At 45.7% G+C, this 13,802-nt stretch overlaps 1 protein-coding gene across 2 annotated transcripts in view; it reads right to left on the bottom strand.

The window, feature by feature from the left end:
* The window catches only part of BRINP1 (BMP/retinoic acid inducible neural specific 1), a 167,966-nt gene extending 155,883 nt beyond the window's left edge, over window positions 1-12,083 (bottom strand). The window contains exons 1-2 of one of the 2 annotated variants that reach the window (XM_074330929.2): window positions 11,674-12,083; window positions 9,582-9,771 (exon numbers count right to left, since the gene is read on the bottom strand). The gene's annotated coding sequence lies outside the window, so the exon portion shown is untranslated. The remainder of the gene's footprint in view (window positions 1-9,581; window positions 9,772-11,673) is intronic. The other variant, XM_074330928.2, reaches the window with a different exon arrangement.
* Window positions 12,084-13,802: the final 1,719 nt, after the last annotated feature.

Raw genomic sequence — 13,802 nt, 5'->3', positions numbered from 1 at the left:
GCAAAACTGTCAGGGAGGTACTGCTGGTAGCCCCACTTTACAGATCACGTTCCTTATTATCATTCCACTTTCTAACTTATAAAAGTGCTCCTCCATTCCTAACGACTTCGATCTTCCATTACACATTTTCTTCTGTTGTTTCTTTTTTCTTTTTTCCCTATTCTGATACAGTTCCTTCTTCACACACCTGCACACATAGAATGGATTTACTTCTAGAATTAAATTTCTTGAATTGGAAGGATTTGCACTTTTAACAAAAGTAGAAAGAGGGATAATGGCAGTGTCAGATATGAAAATGGAGAGCTGAGCCCTGTTCTCTCTAAAACGTCACCTCTTCTCCTGCTACTTCCCCTTGACAGGTCACTGCGGTCACACTGGTCTCCTCACTGCTCCTTTCACTCACAGGCTGCAGCCCCACTTCAGCAACCTTCTTCTTGCTGCCTTCACCTGGGTGCTCGTCCCCTAGATGCCACTTTGCTCTCTCCCTGACTTCCTACAGATGTCTGCCCCAATGGCAGTATCTCAGTGAGGGGCTCCCCTCCCACCTACACAAAACAGAAGCCCTCCCCCACGATGCCACCTGCTGTCTCTCTTATACTCATCCTCATCTGATTCCCTGTACGTTTACCGGTTTATTTATTTATTCTTTTCTCCCTCACTAGAATTTCAGCTCCAAGAAGGCAGGGACAAGTCAGTTTTGCTCATTGCTATATTTACAGCCTTCATAGAACAGCGTCTGGCACAGAATAAGTGTTCGATAAACAATGTTTGCCTGCTTGTTTGTTTGTTTGTTACATGAAAGAATGAAAGTCACATTTCATAAAAGGCTGCGTTCAATATAGATTTTCACCAATGCCACACAAGACTGTCTTTTTGCCAAGACTAGATGCTGGAATTAAGGGGGGAAAAATTGAGGATGCTATATGGCATCACACTGCTATTTTCATTTACTCGAGTACTAGGGGAACCTGAATATTTTGTGTTTTTTATAGGTTTATTGGCCAAGTGTGTCCCCCATTCCATTTTTAGCTGGATGTCCCACCAACAATCACATTCGAATTTATAGTAGATGATTTTATGACTGTATCTAGGCTCGTGTTCCACTAATAGGGAAGGAAACCTCTGCCTTGAACATTTCTTTGTATTGTTCTTCTCCCTATTTATTCTCCACCACGTTCATATCCCTTGCTTCATACGTGTGTGTGTGTGTGTGTGTGTGTGTGTGTGTGTGTGTGTGTAGAAATATTAGATACATACATATATATTTTCTCTTGAAATACCTGGCTGTCACAATTCATGCCACTTCCACCTGCTACTTCCTGTGCTGATTCTAAAAGGGCTACCGTTACCAGAGGTAGCTTTGGTGATTCCATTCCCAAGAAAAGTAAGATCTCAGCTCTGGCCCAGAGTTAAAAAGTAGCTTACTGTATGACGACTGGTCCTGGTTTCAGCAGCACTTGAACCTCCAGAACTTAAGGGTACAGACAAGCCTGAGAAGCTAAGGTTTCCTGCCGAGTCACTGTGAAGTTCAATTGCTATTTTAAGAAGCTATGAAGTTGGCAACCAGAAAGCACTGGAATAGGGGAAGATATTCGTGATGCTGACAGATAAAGAAGGAAACAAAGGAAAATGCAGGTTATTAAGGAGATTTAAAAAGCCATTTATAATGTCTCCTGAAACATATAACCTAGATGCCCTCCTCATTTAGACGTATACAAGACCAGGATTGAGGGCAGGGATTACAGGACAGAATGTTGAAGATTTGCACCAATGGACCTGACTAAGACAATACAGACGGAACAACAATAATCAACCTTGATTTTGGGGAGGCCACTGAGCTGCTAGGAGCTGGACAATGCCTTAGAGGCGTGGATGGAAGGAGGGCAATTCCATGAAAGAATGCTATGTTTTGTGTGCTATGATACAGATTTGAGACCTGATGCTGTCACTTATTGTATAACTTGGGGCAAATCCTTTCATCTCCGAGCCACAAGGTCCTCATCGGGAGAAAAGGGAGAATAATTCCAACTGCAGAGTGTGACTGTAAAGGGTAAGTGAGATACAACATGTTAAGACACGTGAGCACTTGCTAAAATAAATGATAACAATGTGGAAGGGGTAGGAAAGGAAAGGCTGATTGTAACACTGTTCACCCCAGAGCAAGCAGCATGGTGTCTGTCAATCAGCCGCTCTCCCATTGGCACTTACTGAATATCCCGGACTTAGACTAGAAAACCAAATCAAGAGGTACAGTGACATGGGCTGCAGAGGGCATCTAGAACCAACTCAGATGCAGTCGGAGCTAAAGAGAAAAAAAATCTCTATATAAAAAAATGAGGGGCCGGCCCGGTGGCTCAGGCTGTTGGAGCTCCGTGCTCCTAACTCCGAAGGCTGCTGGTTCGATTCCCACATGGGCCAGTGGGCTCTCAACCACAATGTTGCCAGTTCAACCCCTGACTGCAAGGGATGGTGGGTTGCGCCCCCTGCAACTAACAATGGCAACTGGACCTGGAGCTGAGCTGCACCCTCCACAACTAAGATTGAATGGACAACAACTTGATTTGGAAAACATCCTGGAAGTACACACTGTTCCCCAATAAAGTCCTGTTCCCCTTCCCCAATAAAATCTTTAAAAAAAAATGAGAGAAAGGTGAACTGGACTGTGATAAAGATAACGTTTAGCTCCAATGGGCACCATCCTATATCTGTATCTGGTTCCTGACCCATAGTAATAGAAACAATAAAGAAATTTAGCTCAGCCATTTGAAATCTTTCTGTGCCTTTTCCACTCTCTCAATCTCTTCCCCTAACTAACTGTTGGTATCAATCACATTGCCCCGTGTGTGTGTGTGGGGGGGGGGGGGGGAGCGATTGGTAAAAATGATTGAGCAAGCTCATTTGCAAGGTAGTGCCTCCAACCTGGTAATAGTCTCTTTCCCAGAGGATATTTCCAGGTGGAGAACATACCTGGGGTCATGGGCAACATTTCCTCTAAAGCAACACAGTATAATAATAATAAAAAGTAATAACAGTTAACATGTATATAATGTTAACGACCTGTCAGGCATCGTTCAAAGCACCTATCATATAAACTCATTGAATCCCCACAATAGCTCTATGAAGAATTACTATCATCATCGGCATTTTACAGATGAGGAAACTGGCACAGGAACGTCAGGTAATCTGGCCCAGGTCATAGCACTAGCCAGTGGCAGAGCTGCCATCCACACTCCAGCATCCAAGCTTTCATCCACTACACTTTCAAGTCAGACAGGAAGAGTCCAAACCCCCAACACATCACAGACTGAGTGTGTGGCCTTGGGCACGTGGCATCACTGCACCGAGCCTCAGTTTCCTCACCTCTAGAATGCAGGATGTACCACCTGTGCACAAGCTGGATGAGGATATTGAACAAGGGATCTATGCCAAACACCCATTTCAGCACAAAGAATACATGTCACGCTTGGCACATGCACTTTCCCACTCCAACAATGGTTTTTGTAACTGTGACCTTTCAGCCATCTCTAAATATTGTGAGTGAAGATCCTTCCAGAAACCCCTCAAATTCTACCCTATGCTCTGCCGAAATGTTGACTTCCCATTGTCAGGAAAGAGAGGAGAGGGCAGGTAGGACTGTGGCAGATCTGCTAGGATTTTCAGGAATCACCTGTAAGGTTTCATTGGACTTCGAATGATGCTGTCCCGTTGATGTGCATTCAGAATCAATGACCACTTTTTGATCCCTCTCAGCTCTCCCTTGTCTCAGCCATCTCTGGCAATGACATCTGATGAAGACCATTTCAGCTTGAAGAGTTATGCCTCCAAATATTTTCCCAGCAGAAAAAACATATCACCGCCCCCGCCAGGCAATCTATTTTTCAGTCTTTCCCCTACATTCCTAAACATACCAAAAAGCTGTTTTCATTTTTGTTTTGAATGGCCCCGGTGCTCTATGCAGATGTTTTTACAGTGCCAGCCAAGGCTCCTTGGAGGTCAGGCCCTGGGTGCCTATAGACTCACAGCCCGTCAAACTCCATGAGAACGTTCGCTCATCCACTACCATATAAACTGAGACATACTTACTTAAGGCAGATGTCTCTGTCACAGCTCTCAGAAGGTTTATTTTGAGGTTTCTGGAATCTCGAGGAATTCCACAGTGCACCAGAGTTTCATTTCTTTTTGTGGCTTGCTAATTCTTAGAATGGAGCTTTGAGAACTGACCACTTGGAAGTGTAGGTTCTCTAAAAAGCGATCATATCCTAGATGTCTGCCCTTCCTCCACCCGAAGCAGCTTGTAATCTGTAATTCAGCTGCTCCGCGTTATGTGCAGGTCCCATTATTTCTCACAGAAGTTCCCACTGGCTCATCTGCAGGACCTTTAAAATGTGAAATAAATTATATCTCAGGAACTCTTCCAGGCCAGCATTGGGTTAACCCTTACAAAGGGTTCTAGCTGTTCAGATGGGTCATTTACTTGGAGCCCTGCTGTTGCGACCTTAGCAGTTTACACAAAAATGATTGCATCTTGCTTTTGTTAATTGCCTTATGAATCTATCTCCTCACCCTTGGGGGGATATAGTCTCTTCGCTGTTCCCAAGATGGTCCCAACATCCTTGTACACAGCTCTATACCCGTGAGAAAAATCTCGGCAAATGGAGAATGGGATTTGTTCAGAAGGAGAGCAGACAGGCCGGGTAATTTGCTACTCTTAACTTTCTCACACTCAGTCTATTTAGTTTGTTCTCCTTAAGTCCACCTGCAATTTCCAAAAGATAGCTCCTTTGAGAGACAAAGATCCCCTTCACCCACACATGAAAAAAAAAAAAAAAAAGAAAGAAATTAATTTCACTTTTCCTCAGCTTCATTATCTTCTTAATTGTATTCTTTGCCCCTCAGTAGGAAGGACTGTCTACGGATTTCCAGGCAGCCTTTTTAGGCTGCTGTGTTCCAGAAGGACAGTGATTTTCCTGCTACCGTTCAATCATTCTGATACTTAGAGTTACAATAACAGCATGTCCATCCCACTCAGTCACCCTGTCTTGAGCCACCATCTGTGCCCTGAGGTATGGCTTCTTTCAGATTTGTTCATTTTGGGAGAGGACGTGTAAACCTTATGAAGAAGCCTGGCCAACCTGTGTGTGTCTCTCTCGGCTTTTACAATCGTCATGCAACATTTCCAAAGAGCTGAGCAAATCCCTGCAGTGAGACAGGCCACCGTGTGGTCCTTCTCAATTGGCAGAAGGTAGGCCCAGAGAGGGGCAGATGTGTTCAGAAGGTGGTCCAGACATCCAGTGGGAGGAACCAGGACTCGAATCAGGTGCCCTGAGCCCCTGAAGTCTTATTACATGACATTTAGGATTAATAGAGATACCAAATGAAAAGATATAAAATGGAAAGGCCATCTTCCTCCTCCTCCCTCACCTCTGTGGTGATCGTACTCTAATCTAACACTTCCCCCAAACTCTCACGGACCTTCTGAAATGACAAGTATCAGTCTACTGTGAATGACCATTATTTATGAATGCCCTCTATTAGATTGCCAGCATCTAGCAGGATGCATCACCATGCCCCCTCAGTCATTTTGTTCAAGGCCTTTCCCCGACAAGATATGCAATAAATATTTGCTGATCCAAACTGATTTCAGCTTTCATCCTTTTCCCACCGACTTGTGCAATTACTTTCTCCCTGGATATTCATTCCCTTCTTTCTTTTCTATCTATCTTCCCTCCTGCAGTTTCTCCCTCTCCCTTTAGATTTGAGTATTTCCAGCGTCTGCAGCACTCAGAGCAGGACAACCGATGAAGCTTCGATTAAGTCATTGAAATGACTGATAAAAAATGGACATGATGAAAACCTTTCGAGAGAACTTGATGATGAGCGTCTGTCACTCTCCAAACTCTCCTCAGCTCCGTCCTCAGACGACTTGCTTCAAACCAAGGTACCTCCTTGATTTGAAGGAGATACCCTGACTTTCCATTCCCTCATCTTGTACAAGGTCTTTGGGATCTGGCCCCTGCCTACCTTTCTTAGTTTTATCTCATGACTTTCTCTTCCTCATTCAGAAGCCTCAGCCACACTCTCCCTTGCATTTCCTAAGCTTGCCCAAGCTTGTTTAGTGACCTCATCTTCGTTCTTCTCTCTGCCTCTAACGTTCTCCCCCCACATAAGCACCTGGCTGGTTCCCTCTACTTAAATCTCAGCACCAATTTCACCCCTCAGAGAAGTTTTTTTCCTGACTATCTGAAAGGTATACATACCATCTGCATTCCTTTCTAGCCTATTACCCCAGATTATTATTTGCATACATTTACTTATTATATAAATTTATTGGGCTTATCTATTTGTGTACTCATTTATTACCCATCCCTCCCCACCAGACTATGAGTTCCATACAAACCTGTTCACGATACATTTCTAATGTCTAGTTCTGTGCTGTGCACTACAGTTGTCACTAGTCACATATAACGATTTAAATGAAATGAAAATTAATAAAAATTAAATAAGATTAAAGATGCAGTTTATCAGTAACATAGCCACAGTTCAAGAGCTCAGCAGCCACATGTGGTTAATGGCTACCATACCTGACAGCTCAGAGAACATATCCACTATCACGGAAAATCCTATTGGACAGTATTGGTCTAGAGTGATGCTTAAAAAAATAATTGACACCCAATAAATATTTGTTGAATAAATGAATGAATGAATGAATGTCCCTTTTTAATCCTCATTCAATTTCAGATCACCTCCACCTTTTGTAGCTTCAAACCCTAAAAGTGAGATAAACTAGATAATGCCCATAGAATAACATCCTGTTTGATGAGGGGACCTAACAAATGTTACAGGAGACGAGGCTGTGAAAATGCACCTGTCTAGTCTTAAAGGGAATACGTGTGGTAATATGCTCATGCTCCCATAATACGTGAAGAGCCCGTAATTGGAAAATAATTATTCTTGTGTTGTGTGATTTCAGAGATTCATAGATAAAAGGTAGACTTAGGGTCAAGTTTCTAACAAAGCTCTTTCTATACAGCATACACTGGTTGGTGTTGTAATGAGTTCACTATTGCTAAAAGTACTAATAATGAGACCGAGTGGCCATGTGTTATGGATATTACAAAAAGGATTATTGATTCTAGAATGAGGAGAAAGGGTTGGCTATTGAGGAACCTGAGATTCTTGAAATTCCTGAAAACACTGAGATTCTTTGATCCAGTGATCCCTGACTCCTTCATAACATCCATTTCAAAGAGTTAATATATGTCCCCAGCTATTCCTAGCATCTAGTGAACAACCAACCCAACCCTGTTGGCCATCCACAGTGGTTATCAAGTCAGTGGTACACTGGAAAGAGCAGAAATGTTTAAGCAAGAAGGACTTACGTTCCTATCTTCTCTCTGATGGTTATGGGACCTTGGACCAGTGACCTAGCCAAAATGAGTTTCACTTTCCTCTCCTGTTAAAGGATCTGTATCTGCCTTGTTGGGTGAGAAGAAAGATTAAATGAGAACAAAACTAAATACCTGGAACACAGTAGGGTAATGCTCACTTCAAGTAGGACATAATTTTACCTGTCTGTATCATCATTGGTATCCGTATATCGTAAGTATAGGAGGTGCAGTTTTGAAGTCAAGAATGCATTGCTTTGAGTGAATATGAAACAGTTATGAGAGAGAGAGAGAGAGAAAGAGAGAGAAATTGATTACGGCTTCTGTTGAGACTGGAAAACAGCAATAGCAAACATTTGTAGACCAACTACTATGTGTTAGTCCTTGGGGATAAAAAGACGCTCCTAAGAAGACCATATGGAAAAGGGGAATCTGGACATATACCTGCAGAGCAATAAAACAATGCAAACAGATACAAGTTAAAATAGAGTTTCAGAGAAAATTACATGAAAGAACAGGGAGAAAGGGATTCATTCCAAAATAAGATTTGGGGAAGACTTCTTAGAAGGGTCATTTGAACTGGATGTTGAAATACGGGTATAATTTTTAAAAGTAGAGGCTGAAGTGGGGAGATGGAGGAAAGATAAAGGTATTCCTTGCAGAGGAATGAGAATGGAAAACAATGAGGGAATGATATTTGAAGGCTTATCCCCTTTACATGACCCCCATTTTTTTCTTTGACATGATTTCCAGGAGTTCAGGGCCAATTTGTTAATCTTTGGATTTTAGCAGGGGGGATGCAGAGAGAGAAGGGCAAGTTGGCCTGTTCAGGTAATACGTATCAGCAATTTTGTCTAAGGAACCAGAAGGGGACAAACTAGAGGATGCAAATCAGAAAATGTCTCTTTACACAACTGAAAGCCCCTTGTGCAAAGACCTTTCCAGACACATAGAAGACTTTGTGGTCAATAGCATAAACTCTTGCAAGCACCAAGAAGATGTTTTATTTGGACTGACCACGGCAGAGTGTTTTTAAGGTCCCCACCTGTACTGCTTCAAATAAATACATTGTGGCCTCAGCTGGGCCTTGGAAACTCAACGGGCCACAGTAACTGATGTGGAATCTCCGAGCTGTTTCTCCTTGGTTGAAATGGAGTCACAGCTCCCCCTTCTGGGAACTGAAGTGCCATCCAGCCCCGGAAAAGCCTGCAAGGAAAAGACTCTATTGCAGATGGGCCTGAAACCCCCATTTTTTTCTCAGTGCTCGCCTGCACCCCGAAATGCCCATCTAGAAGTCTGGGTACAAATTGAGTGTGGGCCTGATTCTGACTTCTCAAAAGCCTATCTTTCGTAGGGCTTTATATTTCTCCTTCCCTGTCACTCTGAGTCCCGGTCTTCATGTGGGTGATACCTTTATCTAGGGGAACACAATTTGGTGCGGAGACCGCAATTCCCTTTTGGAGAGTACAGCCAGTAGGAAAGGTTTCTGGATCTGTGTGTGCACATGTCTGGAGGAGTGCATGCTGCATGCATGTGTGCTGCACATGGTCCTGTGACTGAGAGGCTGATAATTGTAAAGGACAAGACTCTCGTTAATATAAATAAATGAATTTGCCTGAAGTATTTGCATCGGTGGATGGGTGCACACTTGGCCCTATGGAAAGTACGGTGTTCTTTAATAAAGAGCTCAGGTATAGTTCAGGTGCTCTGCTGGACTCTACCAGTCATAGTCAGCATTGGGTCCCTGCTAAAGACACTGGAGAAAGAATGTCTGGTGTGTGCGTGTGTGTGTGTGTGTGTGTGTGTGTGTGTGCGTGTGCGTGTCTACTGAGGAGACTGATTGAGGCATTGGACCCTTTCTCTCCAGGGTCATGTTTCCAGATGGAGCAGCTTTAAAAGGCATCTCTGAAATGAAAAGTTTGATGAGGGAAGACAAGCGATTATCTTGGGTGGGAGCAAAGTGGCAGGATAGGGGTGGAGAGCAATGTACAGGTCCTGGACAGGGTGGCAGAGTGGAAAGGATGTTGATCTGGGTGTCAGGCGTCTCGGGTTCTAGCCCCGGCAGACCACCAACTCGCTAGAGAATCGGGGGGAATTATCATTTCTCTGGGCCACCACATCCTGCCTGGCTGCTTTTCAATATTCCTTCCTGATTTGATTTGCTATGAATTGAAAGAGAGACAATGAGAGCAGTACCTCACATCGGGGTCTCCTCCTCTGCCTTCACACCCCCACCCAAAATGAACTTGGCTGATGTGAGTTTCTGGAAGCAGGTTTCTTGTGGTCCTTTTGAAGGCTTCAGTCTGAGGTATCAGCCTCTGGCCAGAGAATGGTGTGTCTGCAAGTGCCTGTAGGTAGCACCATCACCCACGGCCAAGGTAGGTTCCTGCAAACACGTTCGCTTTTATTTCCCCCAGAATATGAATATGTATATGTATATATATATATGTAGGTCTCTCTGTGTATATATATATATATATATATATATATATATATATATGCAGATAAATATTTTTTTAAGACAAGGATATTTCTACTTTTATTTTCCCAAAAGGTCTTTTCAATGGCCACTTTCCATTTAGGGTAGACAAGAGACTGTGTCCCAGCATCTAAGCCCTTTTCTTCCCGTAGCCTTGTTGCCTGAGAGCGGAATGAACAGCTGCCTCTTACCTTGGAAAAGTAACAGCTGCCGAATCTGGAAGCCATGAACAGCAGTAAAAGTCAGCATTTTTGCTGAGTAGGGCAAGCCTTTAAGAGGAAGCCAGGAATCAAATCAATGGCTAGCCCCATAGTCCAAGCCTGGCAAGACTTAGCCAGGGGGGCATGGGGCTTACCAAGAGAGCCTCCTAGGAGGTGGAGGGAAGAGGGACTTGACCTGAACTCTGTTCCTTACCGAGATTCTTCCCACTACCCCAGTGCCCTCGGCAGTATTTTGGAGCCAAGCAAGAGATGTGAGGTGGAAATCCACAGGACAGCAGTTTAAGTCAATTACGGCCATATCCTGCTGTGAGTTCCCCACCCACAACCCATTCCCAAATTGTAGGTCTCCTTCAGTACTGAAACGCGCAACACACACACACACACACACACACTGCCTCTCTCTGCCTTCTCTCAGTATCCTCCTAACTCCAGGGGAGCCATGAGGAGGCACAGTTTCGGGAAAGATTTCCTAGGGCTTCCCAAGCCCGTCTAAAATGGGAAAGGGAAAAAGGAATCTGTCTTAGGGAAATGCCCCATCCATCTCCTTCCATGTTACCCAGCGTTTCCCCCAAAAGAAATCTGTAGGGATTTGAGAGTCTGTGTAACTATGATAGATGAGCAAGTCCCTGAGGACCCTTTCTCCTTTTCCTTTAGGGGGATCCATGCAAACTTGCCCATATCCTCCCCAAAATCACCAGAAGCAGAATGTGCCGTTACGCTGTTTCAATTACAAACTGGGAAGCAGGGTAGCTCTATCCCAGACTTGTCAAGCCTCAGATAAGGAGCTCACCGCTGGCTTCCCCCTTTCTCTGTCACCCACTGCCCAGTGACTCCAAATTCCCATCAGAATCCTGGAGTCTGCCTAGTGTGGAATTTAAAGTGACAGTGTCTCATTGCCTCAAGGTTTGGCCATTTCTCTTTCATATTAAACGGTGATAAGGTCTCCATCCTTTGGAGGAATTTTCCTTCCAGGGTACCAATATTGGGCTAAATAAGGTGCCCTCCTTATCCCCCTAATCCTCCCCAAACCCCAATCCCAGAGCCCCAAGAGGAAGTCCACAGTGAGTTTCCCCATGGCTACGTGATCCTATAGTAAAGGATCCCATTCCGTGTAAGCTAGAGACCTAATTAAAAAGACACACAAGCGCACACATACAAACACATACATACAAACATGCACACACAAATCGCACCTTAAATAGGTTATAGAACCTCTCTTCAACCCTCCCCTACACACACACACACACACACACACACACACACACACCACAAACACACATCAAACGCAGACGACGCTTCACACGCAAACACACACTAGCACCACATCAAGTTCCAACCACGGTACACACGTTGGGAGCGTGCCGGGAGCACACAGGCCACGTACTAAAACCCGCATTTAACCCTTCGCACCCCAAAATACAGAGACCTCCCTGCTTCCCGAGAATCTGAGAGGACTTGGAGCCCGCGGGGGTGGCGAGGGAAGAGCCGGGAGGAAGGGGGGCGGGGTGGGCAGGGGCACCCGGAATGCGGCCCGGGGCCGTCTCCAAGGGCAGATGGACCGCGGGCGCTGCGCCCGGCGCCGCCTTACCTGGAGTCAATGTCCGTCTTTGGCGGAGAGCTGCGGGCGGACGCTTTTTATTCGGCTCGGTGGGAACTTGGGAGAGCCCTGCGTCCAGCTCGCATACCGGGAACGGCGCGGGGACTGCAGGCGTGGGGGTACCTGGCTCCTAGCAGCCTGGCTCATACTCAGCCGTAAAGTCCCCTTGGCTGGTCCCGAGGACAGGCATGAATCCCAGCAACCGAAGGCAGTCACTACTCCTTCTGCCCCCAGGCTTTCTCGCTCTGGCTCTTGCTCGCTCGCTCGCTCGCTCTCCCTCTCTCACTCGTTCGTTCGCCTGCGCTTTCCTCCTCCTCCCCCGCGCCAGATCAGTTCGCAGCCGTGGGGACCCGGAGCCAGGCGGCTAGCGAATGGAGAGGGAAGTCCAAGAGCGCCGCGGTCTCCGGGCGGGGAGCAGCGGAGGCCGGGCTACACAGGGGGAGGGACTTACCCGGCGACGGGCGAAAATGAATGGGGGAGCGACAGCCGGGGGCGGGGAGGGAGGAGCCCAGAGCCGGGGTTTATTCTGAGGAGTGTTTTGTACATTTTTCGGCGGAGGAGGAGAAGGGAGAGGAGGCGAGGAGGGAGGCCTCCTTGCGGGGAGGGGTGGGCTGAGGCTGAGCTGCTGGGGAGTCTCGTGGGTCTGAGGATAGGGTGGCGTGTCTCAGTGTGTGAGCACCCAAAGGCACTGTGAAGCCCCGCATGGCGGTGTTGCTAAGTGTTTCTGTAGCTGCCTGTGTCGCAAGTATCTGAGCGTTTCTGGGTATGCGGCTGCTTGTGCGTCTGTGTGTATCTATCCGAGGGTGATTTTGCCTGGAAGTGCTGTGTGGGTCCGTTTGTATCTGGGTGCCTCTCTATGAGTATTTAAGACGTTTGTTTCTCTGTATGTGTAGGCATGAGCCCACGTAACCTCCCAGAATTAAGCAAGTGCTTCTCTACGTGGGCAGGATGTAGAAGTGAGAAGCTGAGAGGACGCAAAGTTCTGTCGATTAAACCAGAGGCAGGGAAGGGACGACGGTTCCAGGTGCTAAGGCATTAACATAGAAAGTCGGAAACTCGGAATTTAGCCTGAGATTCAGGCTGGGGCTGCTGACCTGGGCGGGGGGGGGGGGGGGTCTCCCTGAAGCAGAAAAGCAGGCCAGAGCACAGTCTGAAATCTCACACAGTGCACATTCAGTATGTTTGCTTATTTTGCATCCTTTTTAAATTTTAAACTAAACCAGCAATGAAAATTCCTAGTCCCTGGAAGCTTAGGCAACGGTAGGTAGCATCGCTGAAGCTACCAGATGGAGGGGCAGAGAGCCATAAGGAAAAAGTGATGAGAAATTTAAAGGAGCCCAGGTTCAGCAAAAGTGCGGGGTCTTGCCGGGTTGGAATCCTGTGACTATGTGATCTTGGCCATACTACTTATTTCTAAAGCCTCAATTCATCATCTGTATAATAGGAGAGTATGACTACCTATCTCACATGGTTGGTGTAAGAATTAAATGTAAGTTAATGTATGTAAAAGTATTTAGAATACTCCCTGACACCTAGTAAGTACTCAAAGCATGTTATCTGTAATTATGATTGCTATTGTTATTGTCATTATTATTCGAAAGGTCATGGGAGAGAGACGTGATAACTAAGGAGGCCTGGAAGGATCTAGGGGCTACTGAATTAATCAGAAGAGGAATCTTGAAACAAAACAGAAGAGAAATTACTAAGTGAGGAATTGAGAACTCGAGAAAAATTATTTAATTGACACGGATGGAGGGGGAAAGAGAGGAGGAAAGAGAGAACTAATCGGAATGACCCTGGGTCTCAGCAGTCCAGGACTGAGAGGGGGAACGGAGAGGGGAGCAGTAGCCAGTTCAAAGTTCCTTTCTGCTTCTCTCTCCTTCCCTCTAATGCAATCTAAGGGTAGTCAGCACCACGGACAGTTCTCCAGCCACAACTGGTTTCTCTCTCTGCCTAGTGGAAACTTCTCCCTTTTTGCCTGGACAATTTTCTCCTTCCCTCGGCTTCTGGCCCAGGTTTAGATCCTGGGCAGTAGTTACTGAGACAGTTCTGACCTTGATTTCGACCACAAAGAAATATGTTCACCACACACGCTGTTTCTCCCATCCATTTCAATATGC

Source organism: Rhinolophus sinicus, chromosome 16 (assembly GCF_057876585.1).
Source record: "Rhinolophus sinicus isolate RSI-liver-muscle chromosome 16, RSI-T2T, whole genome shotgun sequence".
Lineage (NCBI taxonomy): Eukaryota > Metazoa > Chordata > Mammalia > Chiroptera > Rhinolophidae > Rhinolophus > Rhinolophus sinicus.
Note: the sequence above shows the minus strand (reverse complement) of the source record. Positions and strands in the feature narration are given on the sequence as shown.